The sequence below is a fragment of the Anas platyrhynchos genome, chromosome 9, assembly GCF_047663525.1.
Source record: "Anas platyrhynchos isolate ZD024472 breed Pekin duck chromosome 9, IASCAAS_PekinDuck_T2T, whole genome shotgun sequence".
Taxonomy (NCBI): Eukaryota; Metazoa; Chordata; class Aves; order Anseriformes; family Anatidae; genus Anas; species Anas platyrhynchos.
Window position 1 is genome coordinate 8,276,207 of NC_092595.1, and position 15,153 is coordinate 8,291,359.

The following is a 15,153-nucleotide window of genomic DNA, read 5'->3' on the forward strand; positions in this document are numbered from 1 at the left end:
AATTATGTTTTGGGGGGTGGTGGTGGTGGTTAGGGGGGAAAAAGGATGATGATGTGCCTGTTTACAGGAAGGTTGGGCAAAAGGTCAGGGAAAGTGCATAATTATTATCGGCTCTGCTGAGGCCACACCTGTGTGAAATGTTTAATGCTGACACAAGAAAGAACTTGAAGTGTTTGAAATGTACAAGCAGCGAAGATAACCAGAGAACTTCAACTGAAATTTAAACTGCATTAAAAAGCCTGATGCAGGATGGAGAGACCAAAAGCAGCCCACAGAGATCTAAAAATGTAGTCAAGGCCACCCTCATCTAACTGAAGACATGAAGTGCACGGAGCTTACAGAGATTGGCATGAAAATGGTCCATGAGGAGTAGCCTTGGCAGATAAAGGAAGAGGGCTTGGTTTTAGTTTGAAGTGAACATGTTCTGTAAGCAAGACAGGCTACTGCCATGGTTTTACTGCTGGATTTAGAACCTGTAAACTGGAAGATTGATGGGCTTCTGTACTTGCACACTTACTCTACAGGAGGCAGAAGCCGTTTTCTGCATTGCTACAAATCTGCTTAGCTTTGCTAGCATCAGTCAGTTTGTGACTGTTTATACTAGTTCAAACTTACTGCCGGTTGCAACTTGCTCACCACTGCTGACTGGAGTAGAACCCAAATCTGGCTCCTGTACTTATGCTTTATCATAACAACCTTCGTCGTCTCCTCCTTTGAAAGTCTTGCACTGGGGATATTGAACCCTAAAGGAGAAGTGACTCTCAGCAGACGTAATTTTGTATGAGTAATTCACTTTTAAAGCTTGGATATATTCCATCTTCCTTGTGACTAATGGTACCCGAACAGAACATAATTGTATAATCATTTTCCAATTGCTTAATAACTCATTTTCCTTGTTTGTAAGATGCTGTTTTTAGCTTTTCAGAGAGATGCGAGGACCTGCATGCCATAATGAGTGACAGACAATTGTTTATTTCTCAGCAATAATGCCATTAAAGAAAACCTCTTTATGTTTAGAGCCATGACAGCTGGCCAGATCCTGCCATTCTTACTCATCTCTCATCGCAGTGAAAGGCCTGCTGGCAGGCAATTAGCCCACAGTTTCACATCACGTTGTCTTTGGCAGCGACGCTCACTTGAGGAACTCTGACCCCACTGTTTCCGCCTCCCGATCCCCGCCTAAAAGCCAGCACATCCTGGCAGCCTGGGGCTGTGCTGTAGGGGAAGGTGCGGTGGCCCCCATGAATATTTTCTGTTGGTGAAGCTGATGGAGAGGATAGGAGAAACCAGCTGGGAGCTGAAACCTCTCAGGCTGGCTGTTGGAGGGGGTTGAGCTTCTTTCTTAAATGAGAACATGGAGAGGCTGGGCTGGGCAAAAGGAAAGATCCCACACGTGTAGCAGATAATGTTGCTTCTGACTGCTGGTTCAGCAGAGTGAAGTTATTTAGGAGCTTGGCAGAGGGAAAGGAGCAAAAGAGTGGATGTTTGTGGAAATGCACGTGTCTCTGATCTGGCAGGAGAGCTGTGAAGGGTGCACGAAGACCAGAAATTTCCCTGAGGCTTTGATATTAATCTTACTGCCCTAGAAGGAGAGGGGACCAGTGCAGGAAAATAGCATAAGTTATCTATGATATCTATACTACCTATTTTTAATCAGAGCTGATGTCTCTGTGACTTCACTGTTGTATTATTAATAAGATGAATGAAGAATGTTCATGCTTTTAGGGGAAAGGATGCCTGAGCCTTCTATCTCGGTGGTGGTGTTTAGAGGTAGAAAGAGAAGCCTTTTGCATGGAGGCAATAAACATCTATTCCCTCCAAGAGGCAGCAGGCAAGCTGCGCCCAAGGTATCTTTCCAGGAACCGCAACCTCCTGAAAGAAATGGAAACTTGAAGTGCAGAGGTCCAGATGGAATTGGATTGAAATACCAAACCCAGTGAATGTCCACTTAGTTCTAGCAGGGTTGTGTATTCCTGGCTAGGATGAAGAAATTAATCTTATACTGCAATTACAGACATGAATACTAAAATCCCTGTTGCGTTTGGTGGTGCAGTACCAAATGCTAGTTTGGCTTACATGAATTGGTGTTCTAGTCTTGGACAGTTTGATCAGTGGAGCACTAGATTTCTAGAAGAATCACAAAGAGAATTTTCTACAGGGTCTTTTGAAATCTATTGAACATGACAACAAAACTCAGAGTTGGGTGATGCTCTTGGGAATTGTGTTTGAGAGGAGAAATTTATACATGTATCTGAATATTAAAAGCTCAGCTCTTGTGAAGAAATGCCACCAACTTCTTCAGAGTTGCACAAAAGGTACATTTAAAAGTAGAAAAATCTGTGGAGAATAGGGATTTGAATTGTACTGCATTTGTCAGTGGATGCCTAGAGGTTGCTGTAGTTGATGTATTTGGTGGTACCACAAACCAGTGAGAGGACAATAGGACCAGTTGAAAAATCAATATTGAATCTTAACTACCTGAATAAGTATTTCTGTTCTGGCATTTGGACCCACCTGCAGGGATACCTGACTTGTCTCCTTCCCATTATCCAGATAGCTACCAAGATGAGGAAAGAACCAGTTTATCTGATGACCTGGGGAGAGTAGCTGCTGAATTAGTTGCTGTGAAATACCTATAGGTGAGTGTTTAATCTGGGACTTCTTTAGAGGAAGAATGTGTTTGGCTTTGTTACTTTTTTCCTGATGTGAAAATATTTGGATCATCTCTTTGGAACTTCTGCTATTGCATGCATGGAAGTTTCTGCAGACTGTTCTAGTAGAGGAGCATTGCATTGTTTTTGTTTCCTGCTGGTATGAATTTTTTAGATTTCTTTTTTTCTGATATTGCCAAAATCTGCTATAGCAAGTTATGGTATCTTACAACCCGGTCCATGTTGAAATGTAAACCCATTGCAACACAGCCCATCTGGCAAATACTGTCATAGCTTTTAAAAAGTTGTCCTCCTTTTCTGTTGGCGTTGAGAATTTTATTAAACAAGTATTTATTTTTCCAAATTCCCCATGGGCAAAAGCAGGTAGAAGGTAGATACAAGGTTATAATTAGACATAGGTATTTCACATTAATCTCTCTTAATTTTCTTTCATCCTACCTCCAGCGTGCATTCTCTCGTTCATAATTGCCACTGGATAATTTGAAGTCATTTGCTTACTCAGGGTTTTATGCCATACACTCATGGATTGTAGCAGATGAATCCTCTGCAAAAAATAAAATGAGAAGCTCATTCTTGCTGTATAGGTAGCTCCCTCTCTCCCCATCCCAAAGTTATTGAGCAAATTGTTGCTATTAATTTTAAAATTACTTGTTGCTCAGGGAAAAGTCAAGTGTTCAGAGGAATTTTGCAATAGATTCAAGACTGACTTTGCCTCTCCAGGAGAGCTGTTCCATGCTATGAGTTGGTTGCCTAAATGCCTGGTGTGTGGTTACTCCTAGGCTTTTGTGGGGATTTCATTGTTCCCAAGGAACTTAGTTGCAAAGGGAGAAAGGGTTGCTCAGCTATCTGATTCTTAGTCCATATAGGATTTTTAGACTTAGAGCACTGACTCCCATATGGATGCTGTACCTGACCTCAGTGATGAGTACAAGGTGGTTGCTTTTTAATCCCTCCCCCCCAGCCCCAATCAATGTTATGCTCTGCAAGAGTGAAATATTTAGGGCTTATTTGGAAATACTACTGCTGCTTCACCATGGGGCATGAGGGAGGGGAGTCCTCCCCAAATGGAAAACCTAAGAGAATGCAGAAAGAACGGAAAAAGCAAACAAACTTGCAAGGCTCCCTAGCATAGTAAATACGCTCTAGCTTCTGTTACCTAAATGTAGGGCTTGATCATGGTGAAATTTTAGTGGCAGTTGTCCTAAAAGGAGAGAATTATTTTTCTAGTTCACTGTCTTCACCTCCGTTGAAGTGCACTTTCCTTTTTTATGGAGTTAAGTCACATAAATCCTTTGGTTCATTAGATATGGACCAACAAAAGGGGAAATATGCTTTCACCTAGCTGTTCACTGGGGAAAGGCCTACCCCAGTTTCCAAACAGGTTGAAGTCCTTGTGTAGTTCTCTTTCCTTTGTTTTTTTTTGGCCACACAGCCCACTGAGTTGGGCAGAGAATCGTAACTGTCAAACAAATGTGTTTACACAAAAGCAAGTCCTAGCAAGGCTTCTTATGCATCAAGACAGAATATTCCCACTGCCTTTCCTTGCAGTTCAGTCACCAATGGCTCAACCTCAGTTTCCCTTTCTTTTTGTTAGGGACCAACACATACAGGGTTTTTCTTATCCCTAAGAACTTAGGCCACAGCTAAAAATGCATTTGTGACCTGCTTTCTTTTGGCTTTCAGTGAGAATTAAAACCATTACTACAGCAGGGGAATGGTCCTACATAGCACCATAGGCTGACTCAAACATTGCACCATGTATTTTCTGAAAGGCAAATGTCATCCCACTGGGTTAACCTGTCGGACACACGCTGATCTCTTACTTTGTATTCACTTCCTTTGGTCAAGAAGTATGCAAAACCTTGGTCTTCTACACTGGTAAATGTATTCTGCTATTCACATTTCTTCCAATCCATTTTATGCAGCCCTATTTTTTTGGTTGAAGTCTTTCATATGCCGAGTCATTTATCTTATAAAACAGCTACTTAGTTGCAACTTTGGTGTTAGGAATTTACAGTGTGATAGAGCTGGGGACAGGGTGGCTGAAAATCAAACATTATCAAGCAGAAGCACATGCCACTTCTTGTGTATCTCATCCTGCAGTTCTTTGAAGTTTAATCTTTTCAAAAGAAAAGCCTTTCAGCTACTTTGTGGCAACAACTCGGGCTTGTAACTTTTGACTGCACAGTGCTCCTAGTTCATAAACTGATCTCATCCTCTTCTGACAATTAATACTAAAGTGAATTTAAATTGGATCTGCTCCTGCCACCGCATCAGCTGTCTGGAACAGTCTCCTACCTTGGTCTCCCACACTAATGCTCTCTGTACCTTTTCAAACTGCTGCTAAAAATCCTGACCTCCTTTAGGGCTCTGGCAGCCAGCAAGCTATCTACCAGCTTCCCTTCACTTGTGGATTTGGTAACGCATCCGCTTTGCAGAGCTGTAGAGGTCTGCAGAGGAGATGGGTGACGGAGCACTGGGCCCTGTGTGCAGGGATCAGGATATCGGCTTAGCAGTGCTGTAAGCCTTTGGAGCCACCCTTCATATTCTGCCTCAGCTGCATTAAGATGCAGCTCCGAGCAGGGGCAGTGCAGCTCACACGTACCCCGGACAAAGCCTGGTGTGGCCTTGTCCTTCCTTCTCCTGCTCTCCTTCTTGTTTTCTCTGCAGAGCTGCGATCCCATCTTTCCATCCCTCTCCTGAGCAGTTTTGTGGACTGTGGGCATTCATAAACAGGCACGCGTGTTCTTGTAGGTCGAATCTGGGGGTATAAAAGGAGGAACTCTCCTCGCATCCTTTGTTTTTCATGCAAGCAAGGAGCATTTACAGGCTGGCTCTCAAGCTGTCAGTTCATCTAAAAAGTGCTACCTTAATTACTGGGTTAAGAGTGGAAATATTTTTAGACAAAAAAATAGAAATAGTATAAATGTGGGCTGGTAAACAGCATATGTCACATTGTCTTGCAGTTTGTTCTGTGGTCAAAAGAATAATTATACTAATGTCTTTTTTCTTCTCCTTTAGGTCCATGTGTAATTCTCCTTGCATTGAATTGTTAGAGGGTTGTATTAATAGTAAGGTCTCTGAAATAGTTTGTGAACAGAGACTCATGGAGTCAAGACCAAGAGCTTATGATGTACATCTGTATTTCTAATTGCAAGTTATACACGTCAGAGCATTCATTACGCATCCTATTTTCAAGAACTCAGCACTCGTACAGAATCACAGAATAGTTTGGGTTGGGACCTTAAAGGCCATCTAGTTCATAGCTAGGGACAAATTTTCAAACATTCTGCTGGTAAAGCCTGATGTATTGGGTAGCTGTAAAAACGTGGTTCTTACCTACCAAATTGCATTTTGGAAATCCTGGTAACTTATTTTAGTTGCCTTAACAGCATATTTGGTTAAACACCTACATTCATAAAGTCATCTTGCACTTTGTGAACTGATGTTTCCTGAGGACTTCTACGTATTGGTGGCATAATTTGTTTCCATGGAAACTAACATAATTTTAAAGGAAAATAATAATAAAAAGGACATCAGGGAACATTAAAAAATGAATAAAAGGCCACAGCAGGTTAGAGCACAGGTCTGTCAAGATGTGTGCCATGTATTCTACAGTGGCCAACAGAAGGTCCCTGGGGGAGGTACATTAGAAAGATGCAAGTGGATACTGAAACTACTCCAGAAATGCTTTCAGCTTTAGCAGTTCTGGATTCCAGAATTTCCTGAGCCCAAGGTGGCAGCCTCATGAGCAAAATGAAAATTTTATTGCTACCTGGAAAACCTTGTACAGCACAATGACACGCCTTCATAATCAGGCTCTGGCAACAATGCAATTCTGCAGAGAATGTAGGGGCAATTTTACTGTGTTTAGTTGTTAATTCATCCTTCCTCAAGGAAAATGCCTGCTAGCTTAGCTTCCTTAAAGGTTTCAAGATTAACTGTCTAGAATTCATCACAGAGATGCTTTAGGGGAAGAACTGGGGTCACAGGGTTTCATTTAGAATGACAGTTGGGAAGAGAGCAATCCTCTGTATATTATTACACTCTTTTATCCTAAGAGGTAATCATTTGCTCATTTTTTTTAATATCACATATCTAACATAACCTTGTTCACTTCACCTGCCCTTTGTCCCTGCCCCTGTCCATCTCTATCAGGACACTGCCTTTGAAACAGGTGGTTAAGTCAGTGTGCTGCTTGTCCTTTTTTAAGGAGGATTGCACACCTTCATGTACGTTGAAGCCAGGCTTCAAAAAAATGTGGTTTCCAATTGTGAAAGTGTGCAATTTTTTTCTATACATATGGAAGTGAGTATTGAAATTTCAGCACACTGTCAGTGCTGAAACTTAAGGGAGTGTTCTCCTTGCATGCTAAATTGCATCAGTGAAAAGCCTTCCTTCTTAGCGAGAAGGCAAGAGGTGCGCCCATGTGCTCACATGCAAGCTGCTTGATCCCAGCTGACAAGCATAGTCCTAATATCCCATAAACCCGATGAGTTGCTCATGGCTTGACCATACTCTGCTGCAGATCTTCAGATATCCAGAGCATGTACTGCGTGTTTGCCTACGCGGGCTAGTGAAGTAGTAGTTTGGGAAAATCCCTGATTTATTAAGCGTTAAACAGAAAGTCCACCTTTGCTGTTAAATTGGAATCTAAATTCAGGTGTTAACCTCTGACTGAAAGTACGTGCTGAGTAATTGCAGGAAAGGGGCCAGCTTCAGGCACAGCAGTAATTACTGAATTAGTAGAAAAGTTCAAGAAGAGCTTCAAATTTCATATCATTGCTAAGGTTTCTCAGGAACAGCTAATCCTGAAGTGATTGGCTTCCTCAAACCTGTATATGTTTTTGGAAACTCCACCTAAATTTTAAACAAATCTGTGTGAATAATTCCAGAACCAGATATCAACATTTCTTAAAATATTTTGGTCTTAAATGCAGAAAATCAACCAGCAGTGATGAAATCAGGGAGATGATCTTTTTTTGGTTGGGCAGTATTTTTTTTTTTCTTGTTCTTGAACTTGGTGTTCTCTTGCCTGGTTTTAGTGGAATTACCAAATCACCGAAACAAATTTTACACGTTCTCACAAATTTCAGATTTTAGACCATTAACACTTATGATATTTTCTCTGGACAACAATTGAAGATTGAAAGCTGTGTCTCTTTAACAAGTTAGGATCTCTTCTCCTGAGAACTCTTCTGCTCTCATCAGATGTTGTGATGCAGCAAAAAAAAGATAAAAGCAATACACCTCAAGTATTCAGTTACACTAATAAGAGCTTAGTAGTGTCTGGGATGAAACCTTGATAATGTTGAAGAACAGTGGCAGGACCCTTCTGGGTTTTATGGTCTGATAAAATTGTGTGATAAAAGGAGTATGGCCAGAGATGCCATTCGGAAACTGCAAAGTCTGTTCCACGAGTGGTCAGTATCATGGATGAATCTTGCAGTGACAATTTAACACAAATTCTTAAATATAGAAGCTTCCTATTAAACTTTCAGTAGGTACTGGACCATTATTGTATAAATCTTTCCATTAATACTTCTTGACAACTTTTATTGGAGAGACATCCATTTACAGCCGAACAGTTCGGTTCCTTGAAACAAACTGGTCATGTATTGTTATCAATTAACTAGAGCGAAAGCTACTCCCAGGTTCAGACAACTTTTCTTATTGAAAGTGGAGGTTATGATTGTTTCAGGGTACTTAAGGCCAGCTTGATAAAACAAATCCAGCCAGCAACTTGGAGAACTTATAAACTGTTTTGTCTAATTTATCACATACCTAAATGACATGCTGTGTTGTTGGAAGGAAAAGTATCTGATAGACAAAATGAAAGAATTTGTGTATCAAGACAAATCCTTGGTCAATTGCTTCTTTGCTCCTTCCATTTGCTGCATTCAATATTTTTGACTAAGAAAAAAATAAGTACATCCCATATATGCTGAGTGTGATGGATAAATTGAAGGATGTACAAGAACAATATAGACATGAAATTCACCAGGGTTCTATTTCATAATAAAAATGGTATATTATAAATTTTTCCAATACTCTTTTCTATGTGCATTGATTCTCGGAGTGTGCTGCAATCAGGCAAAGCCACTGTGCGACTCATCAGAAAGTAATCTCACATTGTGAAATCATTCTCAGCCATTAACATCTCCATGAATTTGAATTGAACAGTTGAACAATTCACACTTGTCCTTTTTTATTGTATCCAACACAAAAATCTGAGTCCTGCAGGATATTTATTTTGCACATACCTGACACATTAATCAATGAGAGAAAGAGCTGTACACTGATTAAATGCTCTGCTCAAAATGAATGATCCAAACATTACTTTCAATTGTTTTGAATGGCTTTTATTAAGGTTTCAAGTGTAGCTGTTCAACTTACCCTGCAACCAGCATTTGCAACGGTGCTGATGGGAGATGATAGCTTTGTGAGGTTTATTCAGCGATGACTATATGTGGTATTTTTAACTGTCATTACATTTTACTTGTTCCATATACCATATTAGGCCTTGAAATGAAGTAATAGAACGGGATTAAGGAGAAAAAGAAATGGGGAGATGACAAGATAGTATTTATGTACAACGGCCAGGGGTGTCTTCCCGAGACTTCCAGAAAGAAAAGAGTTCTGGTACTTGCTGCACAGAATGGTGAAATTTAATGAAATCAAATCTTCCTGTTTTCTAGGAGCAGCGATGCCCTTGATCACCTTTTGTCTCTGTGTTGGGAGACCTGGCCGATTAGTCTCAGAACCATCACAGACAGTATTCAGATTGCTTTCTGCAGGGTCCTGACCTGCTTCTTGCTGGTGTTGTCATCTGCATCATTCAGGGATGGCTGGACCATGGCTCCCAAAATGACTAACGCAGTGAGATGCTAATATTTGTGAAAGGTCGTTTACCTAAGTTGGGCTCTGAAACTACTTCTTTTCATAGATGCACCAGGGATCAGTCTACCTTGCACTGGTGAGGTCTACAGATATTTGTGGTGGGTGGTCTCTATGCAAGTTCCAGTTAGCTCTGATATGAAGTTTGATGTGATAGTTCTGTCCAACTGTGCTGAGTCTCACGACAATTCTAGACTTACTGATGGTTCATGTTTTTCTAGTTCTGTGTTAAAGCAGGAGGAGAAAAAAGAAGGCAGGGAGATGGAAAAGGGGGGAAATCCATAGGATAATTAAGGACAATAACTCTATGCCTGTTTATTTTATCCTGTCTTAAACCTTCCTGACATGTACTGATGTCTGTAATGTAAGTGCCCTAAAGGTGTGTGGGCCGTCATATTCTTTAGTGGTGTTTGCTTTAGGAACTTAGCTGTCTGAAAGCTTTAATATCTAAGAGGAGCTCCATGTTCTGGCAAGATGCAGCTTGCAGGCTTCAGGGAGGAAAAACAAGCCCAGCAATGCAGGCACTAGTCCCCTTTTAAGCTGCTGGAGGTAAAAGCATAGAAGTTCAGGCATTTAGATGTCCAGACTGAATGTAAGGAGATAAGTGATTGTATTTGTAATACCTCAGTGTGCTGGCTGATTCATTCAACCAATTAATAAACCCCTGCCCTGAGCATAAAGCAAAGCCTGTTTGGAAAGGTTAATGTCAGGCTCTCAGACAGCTCAGTTAAAGTTACCTTTTTGCACTCTGCAGGAGCTACCTGAGAATTTTGTCATAAAGTCTGCTTAGTGGAGTGGAGCAAAATAATGCAATAATAACACTTAGTATCTTGTAAAAAGCTACTGGAGGATCTCCAAGTGTTTTGGACAAATATGTAAAGGCAGCTCAGCTTTCTCTATTGCCAGGTAGAGCAGCATTGTGTTCAGCAAGGTTTTTTTTTATTATTTTTTATTAAAAATAAAATAAACTATTTTGAACCTTGTAAAAGTGTTTCAATTTATTCATGGTCTCAAAAATAAAAATTCTCCCAAGACCACAGCTGGGAAAACAGCAGTTTAAAGGGGGGAGTCTGTTCAGAGTTGTGAAGGAGCTGAAGACAGAAGTGCAGGATTTAGATGTTGCTTCTCAAGCAGCTGAAGCTTAAATAAAAAAAAAAAAAAAGGTTTCTTCAGATCAAGAATTCAGATTCAGATTCAAGATTCAGATTAATTCCCCAGATGACGGCAACTGGAATTTTGGCATTCATTTCAATGGAGACACTATTGTCACCCATAAAGGCTTCACTCAGAACAGCACCGGATCCTGAGGGTGGGGAAGATCCAAGGAGAGGTTAGTTGTCTGCCTGTTTTCTTTTTCATGAAACTTTCTTAATTTTCTCTGTCCCACCTCCTTTCTAAAGATGACTTCTGTCTTGTTTTCCTTCAATAGAACTCTAGTTTCAAAATCTCCCACAGTTCTAAGCAGAAGTTTGTCTCTCTTGCAAAAAAATAAACATTTTTGTTGTCAAAGTAATTATTATTTTTTGAGCTGACATGATCAAGTTAAGGTTAAAAGATCATTTAGTAGTCAAGGAAATTCACTCCCACATCTTTACCCTTATGTTATTTATTTTAAGAAGGCTTTGAATAGAATGTTCTTCCATACCTCATAATAACTTTAATTTGTTTAGCAATTGGATAAAAAGAAAATTAATCACCCAAGTACCTTCAAAGGGAGAATTTGTACATAGTAAATCTTCAGCTGTAAAACAGCCACCTGCCATAGCACTTTAAGTTAGTACCCCTGAGCTGTGCATTTGAGCACTCTTAATCCTTTCCAGAGCAAAGTAAAAAGGGCTTGTTATTGTTTTTCAGCTGTTCAGTGTTAGTATATTGTGAGTGGGATAGCTGTCTGAGTAGTGAGTATGTGTCCATGTATTATATATGAAAAAGTATCTTGCTTAGTAGACAGCCAGAATGAGATCTAGGTTATGGAGGCAGTAGTCAGAAAACTACAAAATCTCCCCAGATTTAGAAGCAGTAAATCTAATTAACCAACAGGAAGAGTTTACCAAGTAGCAATGATAATTTTACTCCATATCTTGTCCATTTCAAAATGAATTTAAAGAAAAACATGTTGGGTAGGAGCTGTTGAATTTGAGTATTTCTAGAAATTTTATTTCTGTTCAACCCAATAATCCAGGGACTGCTGCTTGAAAGCCTAAACTCTGCATTTTGGGTAGCATAGGGAACATAACCTGGAGCAGCAGGTATTTTTCTGGATCAAGAATGGGTGGACAGCAGACATAACATTGAAAAACATTCTAAATTACTTTTATTTACACGTGCCATTCTTTCAATGAAATCTAGTTATGGAAAACATATCAACAGCTACATCACAAGTTTGCCTCACAGTAGCAAACTAATCCAGTGATGTAAAACCACTTGTTTGTTTAGAAAATTATTTGACCTTCTATCTTAATGTCCACCCTCTGCCATGAGCTACTTCAAAAGAACATTGGAATTGCTTGTTTTGAGTTGTTTTCTTGTATCTATTATCTGCCTGTTTTAATACCTCCTATTTTAGGGATGTTTGTTTTTTTTTTCCCTGAAACTTAACTGTGGGTTGCAGAGCTAGAAAAGTGACCTGACTCTTCAGGTGCTCGTGCTGGACTGCTTCATATGAGCAGCAGTGTGTCTCTGTCCTTATGGTAGGAAGTCAAGGAGCACACAGCTCTCAGAATGTTCCATGCTTGGCACCAAGTCCTAAGGCTGGCTTACCTCTGCCATGGCTCCATGTGCCTAAGGACATACGAGAAAAGTTTAACAGTAAAAGTGTCTCTAGATTGAGAATAAGAGGCCTACTTCTCCCGTAACAACGAATACATGGGAGAAGATCACAGAACTCTCTTTCTCCTTATAAATCTAGCCCTGAGGCTTGAGGCTCATACATTTCACTCATTTTTGGTCTGAAACGGATCCAATGTCAATCAAGGGTTGGAAGAGGGGAAACAGTGCTCTGAGGAAATAACTGAACGAGAGCCCCTCTTCATAAAGATTTCTTGCTTAAACAGTAAAACAAAATAAATATAGTTTTGTGACAACACTGAGGAAGAGGAAGGGCTGGGATGGTGCCCGTGAGACTGGGCCTGGTGGGGAGGGGACAGCCCAGGGTGCTGTTATGGGTGTAAGCCTAAAAGAGCAGCAGCTTCCTTCTCACTCCTCTCACCTGGAACAGCCCCTCCTTCTGACAGGAAACTTTCAGGATTTGAGTGAATCCTGAATGGTTTTGCAGTAAGAGAGTTGTTGTGACAAAGTTTCCTCAGGACTACGGTAGAAATTCTTCAGGACTAGGGTAGAAATCTTTCCTGAGGGAAGGGAAAGGCCTGCTCTGCACTGGGCCACCCTGCTGTGAGGCGCAGACTGCCAAGCAGCACCGGATCTCCTGCTGCACCTCCCCATGTGTGGGGCCAGCTCTGCCTCAAGGCCTCAGTCCCTATTTAATCCTCAGTTTGGTGGAATGAAATCCCCTGAAATTGGCTGCTGATTTCTTTCCAGCTAGTTCTGGTAGCAGCATGTTACTGAGATGTCTGGTCACTTGGAAGAGGTTCATTTTCATTATGCTTGTCCTTATAGGATTTATGGAAGTTTGAGTCTCATCAAACTAATAGCCTTCATCTTTTCAGTATAGATGTTTAAAAACATCTTGTCCTAAATGCTGTGTTTCGTTACCTATAAAAGAAATGACAGGTTTGGAAGCCTCATTCCAGCCCTGAAGCAAGCAACAACAACAAAAAAAAAGTGCTCTACTCCATTCACAAATGCTGAAAATTTACACTCTCCTGGGTAAGCAGCTGTTTCTCAAAGACTGGGTGGCAAGTCTGTCAGTATAGCCTGCTTCTGACCAAAGCTTGATGGCCTCTTCTGAAGTGGAGGCCATGAAATGCAGCTGGCAATGTTCACAGTTGAAAGCACAGGGCTGTCCCTTCTCTGGCCTGCTAGCAGCATGAAATAGGTATAACCATGGCCTAAAAAATCTCACAAAACTCAAACCTCAAATTACACCACAGTCTTCCCCAGAAAGTTCTTTCTCTTGTTTCCAACTCTGTTGGCTTCTTGACTCACACCAAGCCAGAGACATGATTGTGTGTGGTGTTCTAAAGAGTCCTCATCTGAGGTATGAGGATATCCTGCTGCATAAAATCTGACACTAAAATATTTGATACTGCTCTAAGAGTGAAGTTAGGAGGTTGCCTGAAAACAAGACATTTCAATATATCAAACAACATTAGATGTTAGATTAACATTAGATCAAACAGGCATCTAGTTAGATGAGCAGATGTTTACTAAGGACTTTTTTTTTTTTTTTCTGGTATATATGGTGTGAAATAAAACAGTGAGAAGGCAGTTGTAAACTACGTGAACAGGAGGAAAATATACTCGACCTTATTGCTGGTTTGAATTGCTTCCCACTCCAGTTACTGGAATCCTTTGCTTGTTTTCACAGAATTCACAGAATTTTTTGTTTTCATGTGATTGAATGCAATGTTTTAGGGTTTAAAATTCATACTCAAAAGCTTTGTTGAGGTTTCCTAAGACTTCAGAACTTCACATTTCATGCAGACGCTTGTATTGTCTGAATCCAAAGGAATTTAAATTATAGGAGTTGATAGATAGTTTTACCTGTGGTGTTGTTTATGCTGTATGCAGTTGCGTGTGTGTGTGTGTACAATCTTGTAACTTTGCCTGAAAATTATAGTAAGTGCTTCACTGCGTAGCGATTTTTGAATCGAGCCTGGATATTTTAGTCAAGTTGTTGGGATGTAGCTGTAGGACATACATTCAGCTATGTGTGATGATGGGCTGGAATTGGAAGAAAGCATTATCTAGCTCACAATGTAATCTGACATTACCAAGACTGTACTCATTTTCCTTCTGCAAAAGACATCTATCATCCCTGAGAAAGCATTAGTCCAAAGCTCAGACAGAGAGATCTGAATAATTTTCTGTGGGAGAACCAAAGGAAAACCTTGCAGATGGGCTGAAGTTACTTAAACTGTCCCTTCACATTCTTTTCAAGTGTTACTGTCTTTGAAGTGAGGTCTGTATTTTGCATGGAAGATGGAGTGCATGTAGGTGTAACGAAGACCTTCTAAGATTCACCTGTGGCTGAAATGATCTGTGTGGAGAACATATGTCTGTATAGTGGCTTGTGCCTCAGCTACTGAGTAATGCAGGTTGTATGTGGCTGTGTAATCTGTTGCTATCATCCTACATGCTACCTCAGACATTTTTGTAAGAAGGAATGTCAAAATTCATCTTGGCCTGTCTTACAAAGTAGTGTAGAATGGCAGCCAGAGATGGATTCTGCAACCTGCTTCCTTTACGTGGATACCCTTTTTAGGATTTTCTTTACTGTCTTGGTGACTTTTAAAAAAAACAACCAACCAACAACCACCACCAACAAAGGCATTGCTCCCTCTGAATGTGCTCTCTGTTTTATTCACATCCCCCTTCGTCTTCTGTGTCAGGCAAGTAAAGTGTCAACAAAAACATCCAAGTGCAGGTGTACTCAAGTGGGTTCAGAATAAGCAGACAAGATCAC

The 15,153-nt window shown here is 40.5% G+C and overlaps 1 long non-coding RNA gene across 10 annotated transcripts in view; it reads left to right on the forward strand.

Moving 5' to 3' along the window:
- Window positions 1-15,153, forward strand: part of LOC106018689 (uncharacterized) — a 326,876-nt gene that overhangs the window by 35,895 nt on the left and 275,828 nt on the right. For 6 of the 10 annotated variants that reach the window (XR_011811400.1, XR_011811402.1, XR_011811394.1 and 3 more), the window contains one exon: window positions 2,554-2,639. The exons of the other annotated variants lie outside the window; for them this stretch is intronic. This is a non-coding gene — a long non-coding RNA (uncharacterized lncRNA). The remainder of the gene's footprint in view (window positions 1-2,553; window positions 2,640-15,153) is intronic. 10 annotated transcript variants of the gene reach the window in all.